General features: G+C 47.8%; 1 protein-coding gene across 1 annotated transcript in view; it reads right to left on the bottom strand.

Moving 5' to 3' along the window:
- SND1 (staphylococcal nuclease and tudor domain containing 1) overlaps window positions 1-9,895 on the bottom strand; it is a 453,621-nt gene that overhangs the window by 65,687 nt on the left and 378,039 nt on the right. The window lies entirely within an intron of this gene.

The following is a 9,895-nucleotide window of genomic DNA, read 5'->3' as shown; positions in this document are numbered from 1 at the left end:
AAGCTCACCTAGGCTGTTTAGAACAGTTCCAGAGGCAATTGTGGAAGCTGCTGCTTCAGGAATTTCCTAACACCCCTCCTTTTTTGACAGCTATTTGGGCGGTCAGGGAATTACAGTATCTCTGGAATAACAAAGGTCTGCTTGGAGAGGTAAGAAAATGGGCCTGAAACATCCCGGGGAAGAGCGCTAAGAACAAATGCATTTGTCGTGGGGGTGGAGCAAATGTAGGACTTGGAATCTGAGGAAGAAGTGCTTTTCAGAAAAACCTTCAAAGGAGTTGGGAGGGGGGGGGGTGCTAAGCTTATGGTTCCTGGAAGGCGGTAGGCAGTTCCTTTCCCCACTGGGCCTACTCCTCCACCTAAGCACCACTTCAGCTGTTGGAGCAGCAACCCTCCTTTGCAGCAGGTACTTGGGACAACTCTTCAGAGGAGTCCCACAAGCACTGAGAGCGCAGCTGTGTTAGCGCTCATCCGAGAGCTTGGTCCAACTGCAGTGTTTGTTACTGAGAATGGAACATGGGTGGGTAGCTCTTCAGGGGCAGAGTTTTAGCAACATGTTAGGAGAAAAGACTCGACTGCCGATGACATGCTGTGAGAGAACATTCATTATAGACTTTGTTAAAGGCCATGAGAAATCATTTTGTCTAATCCCTTCACATGTGACAGTCAAGGAAACGGAAGGATATATCCAAGGTCACAGTGCTAGTTAGTGGAAGAGGTGGGACTGAAACCCAGCTCTTCTGACTCCCAAGCCAGATGTGCTCTCACTTGGGCCCTTACTGGCTAGCAAGAACACATTTCTTTCCTGTCCAATATGCAGTGAGAATGGGACCTTCTTACAGATACCCCTGTGTTCTCCTTCCTCTTAGAGCTGCTCCATCTCTTTCAGAACTGGCTCTACTGTCCTCAAGGCCTGACCAGAACTCTGACCACAGGGGCCTGACAGCTGGCTCAAGACAACTCTGTGCTCACTAAGGAGCTAGGTTCTCAGAACTGCATGAAACAGCTTCCTGATTCTCAGGTTCAGGGGCAAACAGAAATTACAGGGGCCCACAGAGGGTAGCCGCTGCCAGGGAGAGTGAGTAGATAAGGTAGTGGGTTCACAGTGGAAAAGGTGGCTTGGCCTTCTCCCTGCCCTGGAACTTCGCAGAGTAGAGGATTGACAGAGGTTTTAAAGCACCCATCAGGTTAAGTTCTCCATAGAGGAGTGGTTTCTATTTGGCTCAGCAATCAGTCTCTTGGCAGGCTCCTTAACTCCTCTCCTCCATTGTACCTACCCCAGCCCCAGCTCTTTAAATGCCATGCTGTGTTGCTACTCCCATCATCTGCTCCAGGGCCTTTTCTTCAGTGTAATGCTGCATCCTATTTTCGGTGAAGGTAGAGTAGATAGGCTAGTTTCTAAGGCCTAGAGATATTAGCTTTATCATGGCTGTTTAACATGTACTGAGGCTAGCAACTTCTGGGTGCTAGGTGGAACAACATAACAAAGAAGTCCAGCGTCCATGGCCATTAGTAGTAGAGTTCTGGCTTCCTTCAGGGGAGATGGAATAGACTGGGAGAAGGCTGAGTGGGCCACTACCTCAGGGGGCCAGAGTGCATAATTAATGCTTCCGCATTTTGTTGCAGCAATGCAGCAGGGACTTAAAATTAGAGAAGAGGAAAGAGAAAGGGGGGGTGGGGGAGAGGAGAGAGAGAGAGAGAATATATATAGCCAAACATATGTCTGATTTTATCTCCTCTGCTAGCACTCAGCACTCTATGCCATCAGCTAATACAGGCACTGTTCATGCCATTTCTAAACCCTGCCTCAGCTAAACTGTAAGGCAGCCTTTGTCTCAAAGCACCTCTCTTGGTCTCCATCCATTCAGAAAGTACCCTTCCCCTCAGAGGGGAGAATGGTTTGGGCAGTAGATTAAGGCTGTTTTGTCTTTTCTTTAAATTAAAATGAAGTACACTGCTTCTTGGAGTAGGGATAAAGGCTCCAGGAACAGATCAGTGGAATATACGCATCTGCAAAGCAATATAGCAGAGCACTTTTAAGTATAGACCTGGAGCCAGTCTTCCTGCGTTGAATCCTTGCTCTATCACTTACTAGATGTGTGACTTTGGACAAATAATGTTTCTTCATCTGTAAAATGGACATAATGTTAGAATTTATCTTACTACTTCATAAGCTACTGTGAGAATTGAAATTATAGATATAAAATCACACTTATTACAGTGCCTGACATCACCTAGTAATGCTATATAGTTGGTAGTTATTTCATGATATATTTAAGGGGATAGGCCAACTGCCTAGCCCTCATCACCACGTTTATTCCTAAATCCCATCCACGCCTAAAGGGAGAGAAAAGGCCTACTGAGCTATTCCAGAGAGGTGATTATCCAGTGGTCAGGGACAGCAGGATAGCACCATCTATGAGCCTGAGCACTGTGGGAAAGTTAGGTTGTACTTTCCTTCCTAGAAGACACTGCCCTGTGCTCTGTTCCCTAATCCAGCTCTATAGTGGCCTGTGGCATTGTGTCTAGGAATAGATTATCTTTCCTTGTGGTGAGCAGGAAGAAAGGAAAGATGCTGTTGGTGCACAAGCTGAAGGGCTGGGATAGTACACACCTACCAAGGAAGCCTTGGTCCCTTACTAAGAGGGTAAGCTTTCTGGAGTATTCTCCACCTACCCCTGTTTCTCTGCCAGGTTGCCTTACCAAGGGTAGGGGTGGGGAGGGCAGAGGCACCAGGAGGCAGAAGAGAAAAGGGCTGTTGGGGCTTTAAAGCAGTTTGGAAAGCTTGGAGAAAAGAAAGGCAGGAAAAAATCACCATCATTTGAGCAAATGAGAGCAGAACAGAGCTATATGGCAGATACACAGGCTAAGGGTCTGCAGTGCAGTTAAAGAGGAACGCCAGGGAGATTCTTCTACCCTATCAAGAAAGAGGCTGGCTGGACCCTGGATGGGGGAGGACTGTTAGTGTGAAATTCATGGCATGGAACAGAGAAGAAAAGCAGGGAGGATCAACTTTCCAAGAGAAGCCTAAGAAAAAATGCATCTTTATTTCCTGATGAAGGCAGAATTAGCTTTTAGGATGATCACAGGTGTTATCTTCTGGTCCACGCCAGCTTTGCTATCAGTATTTGGGCCATATCACCTACCCACAACAGTCCTGTTCCTGAAACTGGAGGCTGTCCACTGTTTGGGGGAAGCAACCGGCCCTCAGGGCCATAATCTAACCCTGATGGGTTTATTCAGGGCTCCTGTGAACGCTCCCTCATTTCTATTAAGGCATAGCCAAGAAGGGTGAGGAGAGGGTGCAACTCCCTGTTTCATCTACAAAGAGAGTATTATTCCAGAGGGAGGGCGTTACATAAATCATGTTTTTCCATAAAAAATAATGATGACTGGGAGTTCAGTGTACATGGATCTGGCAGTGAGTCAGAGATTAGACCTAGGCCTGCAGGGGAAGCTCTCTGGTCAGTGTCAGCATTTGAAAGGATGGCATTGTCTTCTCTAGCTTACCCCATCAAGAAGATTTTGAACCTACAGCAGGGAAGCGTTGAGATGAGAGGCTACTCTAATGCCAGGTGTGGAGACTATGTGGACCAAAGTAGTACTTGGCCTTTCAAGTCCATGCCTTCTGCACCTAGGAACAATTCTGGAGCAATCACTGAAGTTTAGATTAATTGCTAAATAGCAAAGGAAGAGTCCCTGATCCACTTGTTTCTTTTTTACTCACCCACCTTCCTATACCCCCTAATAGAGAGCATAATCCAGTTAATCCCCTATCAGCTCCCCGGCCCCACTTACGTGCAATCGTCTGCCATGGGAGGACCTAGGCTATCCAGCAAGAGTACTCCATTCTAGAAGACTGATGGCTCTTTACGCCAACAGTTCTCATGCTGTTTCCTCTTCCAAGGCAAGTCCTTAATCTATAGTCTCTAACAGTTCCTTTAAGGTCTCAACCCTGATTTCCCCGAGTCTGTGCTGGTGTTGATTTATTCACTAGATAAGTCACTCTGCCTGCTCAATGAGTCAGCAAGGATGACTGAGAAGGGCTCTCACACACTAACTGTTTCCTGTGCAAAGTTTGGTTTCCTGGCCTCGGGCTACTTCTTCCTAGTCTTCAAGGCCCTGGCTTCTCCCCTTTACCTACCCACTCATCCCAGTTCATTAAAACCACTGAGACAGCTTCTCCCACTCGGATTGCACCCTGTAGGGGAACTGAATGAGTTATTGGCAGCTCTCTGCAGAGGCAGTTCCCTGGATAGTGCAGCCGTGTTTGTAGGAATGCTCAGCACATCCCTCACAATAGGCCCAGCACAGTCCCAAAAATGAGGCTGAGGCCTCAGACACTAACAGCCTGTTCCTGCAACCCACCGCTGCCGTGGTTACAGGTTATAATCTATTACCATTGCAAGAAGACTTAATTTCTGGACTTAAAGGAAGTCGGATAATACTTTATCCTATTAGTGTCTGCCTGTGTGAATTGACAATGGCTTCCTCCAGACATGACAGCATATTCTTCCAATTCATCTCTTTAAGGGGATGAATTGGGAAAGTCTGGAATAAGAAAGGAGGGAGTGCCAAGAAAGAGACTGCTTAGGGACCAGGGAAAGGGAAGACAACTTTTAAATTAGAAGTGGGGAGAGGAGACTTCGGGGGATATGGCCAGACTGAGATATCTGAAAGCATGTTTGCATTTCATTGTTTCTCTTATAAGGGAAGTAATTGCAATTACTGGGTATGCTGTATCTATGTGTGTGAGAGAAAAGGTCCTGAAGTCACAGAAATATGAACACAAGAAGAATAAGTCATTGGCCTATTCAATGTTCTTGTTTCAGCCACTGTGCCTACAGGGTAGCTTTCCCTTTCTTTAATCCCTCTCCCACATTCCTGTTTTCAGTCTGCAGCTGCTCTCCCAGTGGTATCAAGTCAGCTGAGGGCACCTTCACATCATGGGTGTGTTACCAAGGCTGGTCGACCTTGGGACAGCAATGGACACAGAGGAAAGAATGATGTTTTATGACATCTATCTTCAGAGATATGGAGACAGTGAAGGGAGCTTCGAAGTTAGTTCAGAAAATCTAGGTGAACCTCATTTTATTTATGAGGAAAATGAAGCCAAGGGAAGATGTGACGTTCCCAGTGTCACATCGCTGGTGACGCAGAGAACAGTCCCTGGTCTCTGAGTTATCAATCCAGCGCTATTACCAGCAGGTCCCACCATGATTTACAACTCCAGGGGGTGCCATTTACAGAAACTACAAAGTGATTAGTGCCCCCTGGAGTTTGCAATTTGGTGCAATCCCTTCCAGTTAGCTTCTAGAGAGAGGAAGAGAAGGGGAAGTCCTTCTATGCCAGCATTTTTCTGTGTTTAATGCTCTGAGACAGTTGGTGCCCACTCATGACTTTATTCAGACAGCTAGACCTGAGGAATAAGGCAACGTTTTCCTTCTCTCCTATCACAAGTGTTCTAGAGCATGGGAGCTCTTATGGCATCCCAAAACAGCTTATAAATTAAAAGGAGCATTTGTTGCTTACACTGCCCTTCCCTTCCCTACAAGAGTGAAGAGCTGTAAGGTAAAGATCATGAATTGCACGGCCCATGTGGCTCAGTGGATTGAGTGTTGTCCTATGAGCCAAGAGGTCCTGGGCTCGATTCCCGGTCAGGACACATGCCAGGGTTGAGGGCTCAATCCCTAGTAGGGGGTGTGCAGGAGACAGCCAATCTCATCAATGTTTCTATCTCTCCATCCCTCTCCCTTCCCCTCTCTAAAATCAATTTTAAAAAAAAACAACATTGAAAAAATACAAAGAACATGGCCCTAGCTGGTTTGGCTCAGTGGATAGAGCGTAGGCCTGCAGACTGAAGGGTCCCAGGTTCGATTCCAGTCAAGGGCACGGACCTTGGTTGCAGGCTTCTCCCTGGCCCTGGCCCTGGTCAGGGCTCATGCAGGAGGCAACCAGTTGATGTGTTTCTATGACATTGATATTTCTGTCTTTCCCTCTTTCCTCCACTTTCTTTTTTATATATATATATATATATATATATATATATATATATATATATATTTTATTGATTTTTCACAGAGAGGAAGGGAGAGAGATAGAGAGTTAGAAACATTGATGAGAGAGAAACATCGATCAGCTGCCTCCTGCACATCTCCTACTGGGGATGTGCCCGCAACCCAGGTACATGCCCTTGACCGGAATCGAACCTGGGACCTTTCAGTCCGCAGGCCGACGCTCTATCCACTGAGCCAAACCGGTTTCGGCCACTTTCTAAAAATCAATAGAAAAATATCCTGAGTGAGGATTAAAAAAAATAATAGGCCTAGTTGGTTTGGCTCAGTGGATAGAGCCTTGGCCTGCGGACGGGAGGATCCCAGGTTCGATTCTAGTCAAGGGCACATGCCCCAATTGTGGGCTTGACCCTCACCCCCGCCAGTAGGGGGTGTGCAGAAGGCAGCCAATCAATGATTTTCTCACATCATTTATGTTTCTCTCCCTCTCCCTTCCTCTCTGACATCAATAAAAATATATATATTTTTAAAAAAGAACATGTATCCCTGCGTGGGGAAGGCTTGCAGAAGCTAAATCATGTCAGGGGTCCCTTCAAGGTCAAGAGGACCGTTGGAGAAGCAGAGAAGTCAGGAGTCCTGCTTCCGGAACTCCCTTGCCTTCCCTGTCACTAGGAAGCTCTGAGGGCCCGAGCTTCAGAGGCCTGTTCTGAAACGGGTCTAAGAAGCTAGTGAACATTTCAACAGACCGTCTTGGGAAACAAAGTGGCCCTGGCTATAATTTTATCACGCACATTTAATTAGAATCTGTCCTGTCATCTTCACAATGGTTTCAAGAGAAGTCCCAACAGAAACATTTTAAAAGAACAGCTTCATTCAACCAAGGTTCTCTTTTAACCAAGTCAATTTAGCAGAAATTTGCCATCTTGGATTGGTGGAGTTACATCTCTTTTCAACTTCAAAGCCAGGAAGAGAAGGGAGGTGGGGAATGCAGAGAAATAAAGAGGAGGGCGGGGGGTTCAAGTAAATGAGTTTCCATCTATTAAGGAGCGGTAATTTCTGCTAGCGCCCCTAGAGACCAGTCCCCTCCAATAATGGTCTGACTCTAATGATTCCCACTCCTAAGCAACAGCCTGTGTTCTGCTGGTGCTGATACAAGCTGTGCCAGAGAAATTCCCTTTATCTCGGAGGTGCTGCTATCATTACGCAGGAGAGATCAGGCAGCCAGGAGGATGTGCTTTTGGTGGGGAGAGCTAACCAAAGAGAATGCTCTTCTCCACCAAGCATGGTCCTGCTGACCTCGGACATAAAAGGCTGAGACAGGTGAGAGGTAAGTGATAAGAAGACAGGGCAGACATTCTGGACAAGAGGGAGAAGACAAGAGAGAGTAAGAGTTGAGGTGCCTCCTGAGGAGTGGCTGAAAATGCAAGACAAGCGCTGGCTGTATGGGAGGCAAGCGGAGGCCTGTGGGGTGTGGAGTAAGGGTATGGATTGAGCACAGGCATAATGGACAACAACTGATGAGCATTTGTGATATAAAACATGGTAATAAGTTCTCTGGAAGCAAGAGTAGGGGAAATCAATTTCAAGTCCCTAAATAACTATCATTTTCAGGGCAGAAGTGACACTGAAATTGGGGTGATAACTGTTACTGAGGCTGCGGTATCAGTTGAGGGGTGCGGTCCTCTCATTCTGCCTCTCTCTTCCACACACTGAAATCAGTGGGGAGAGCTAATACTGTGGCTCTAGTTTTTGCCGAGGCTTTGCTGAGGCTGCTGCAAAATAAGGGATGGGGAGTCCCTGTGATGGAGACGGGCTGCTTCCAGAGGCTGCCGTGCCAGATGTGCCAGCAGTCATCCTGGCCAGAGAGCCTGCAGTGCAGACAGATGCCCTGGGCCATATTCAGGATGGCGAGACCTTTTACGGTACTGTGGCTCAGCTCTGGGGCAGTGCAGAGCGGCAGGGTAATGTTCCTTAGCCAGATTCATTTCCCCCCAAACATCTTCAAATATGTGGGCCACGGAGGGAGGCAAATCTAATTAAATTACTGTGTTGCAGGCCGCCCTTTCTGGGCAAGGGCTAAAAATGGGCTCATGCTGACATGCAGACCCGTCTGTGTACACAGAGCATGCGTGTCTTTGTGTTTGGCTGTCAGCTAGATGGGGTTGGCAGTGTCCAGTGCTGGACCCGGTGAGCTGGCCCCTTTGTCGCAGCAAGACTGAATCAACAAGAATCCAACCCAGGCCCCATGTGGCTCTGATGACCTTTTCCTTTCTACCTAAAAGATGACTGAGTGGCACTCCCGCTTCCTACATGAGTTCGTTTCTCCTCAAATGCCTCTCTTGCTGACACTCAGGACTTTCCCGGAAGGCGGTGCCCTGTGCTGAGCCAGGAAGGAGGAGTGAAGCTGGTGAAGTGTGATTCAGAACAGTGCAAGGGCAGGCTTTGTTTAGCTTGGCGGGAGATGGAGGGGTCTCCCTGGTGATTCTCTAGAGTGCTGCTTCAGTAGTTCCCCACTGGCGACTCCACGCTGTAGGTGCCGGAGTAAAGCAGCAAAGCTTTCTTTCCCCCGACCCTGCACAAAGGCCACTGGCTCGGAGCCTAACCATCACAGAGGCAGGGATGTCCGATGACAACTAGACCCACTTAGCATGTGGAAATCAACAACCACAACGAACGCTGGCTGTGCTGTTCCTGGGCTCCCCACAAGGTCATTCATTCCTTTCCAATCTGGCAGTTCAGGCCTCACTGCTCCAGTTTCAAAAATACGACCAGGGTAAAGACTTCGGAACCCCCTGTCCCACCCACCGAGCAGAACTGCGGCTCTAACTATAAGGAACAGGCTGAGGTGGAATCAGGCGTGTGGCATAGGAGACACTGAGGGGCCATGTGGTGAGCTTTTCCATTTGGAACTGAGACCCAGGAAGAGTCAGGTGGGGAATCTTTTCCCCACTGGTCTCCAGGGACCTCTTATGTCTAAAGCTTCAGTGAATGTAGAAGAGGTAGGCCTGTGCTGGGCGCTGAGAAGTACTTATGCAGCCTGGCACCAGCGGACACCCAGATGATGGAACAGCACAGGCAGCTCTGGTAGCGTGGCAGCCCTCTATAGGTCTCTAAAGCAGGTTTACAGGCAGTGCCGCAGTGAGCATAGAAGGCAGAACACAGGAGCTACACCTCCCCACCCCAGGCCAACCCTCTGAACTGCTCTGTTATGAGGGGCATGGCAGATGGGGAAGGCAGCAGCCTCCCTGACGCTCAGTGTCCTGTTGACACTGCTCTGAGTGTCCCACCTCCAGGGCCATTCTCTTTCTTAACTGGGGGTGGGGTAGTGTATCTGCTACAAGGTATTGCTAAGGCTTTTGGCTATAAATCTGACGTTTACTTTAAGAGTTAAGACAAGTACTGTCATTTCTGGTCCCTGGGACCCAACTCAGAACTGGACTGTGCCTGTGGTCACTCTCAGTCCAGCAGTTCTAAGTGACTGGAATCTGTGGATCAAAAACAAGAGCAGGCAGGTCACTAAAATGTGGTCAGACAGGAGGAGGAGAGAATGGAATCAATCGTGACTTTCCTGTGGTTAAAACTGTAGCAAGAAAAGAAAGCAACATGTAATACTAGACAAACCCAGGAGGGAAGGACCAGTCAGGAAGAACACAAAATTGACCAGTTTGGTGATATCTGTCATGTGGCTTGAGAGAAACAAAAAGGTTCCTGGGTACTTCACTAACATAAAGGACCTCCCTTCCTCACTTAGCAAATCAGACAGGAAAGAGTAGAGCCTACCCTAGGCTGTAGGTACCATGATGTTTGGAGTGGAAGGTCCCTAATTCCATTCATCCATTGGCCTCATGCTCACCAAATAACTGGCTTCAAATTGTAGGGATG

This window comes from Myotis nattereri, assembly GCF_964212035.1.
Source record: "Myotis nattereri genome assembly, chromosome: 11".
Taxonomy (NCBI): Eukaryota; Metazoa; Chordata; class Mammalia; order Chiroptera; family Vespertilionidae; genus Myotis; species Myotis nattereri.
The sequence above is the reverse complement of the archived record's forward strand: the minus strand, read 5'-3'. Positions and strand labels throughout refer to the sequence as shown.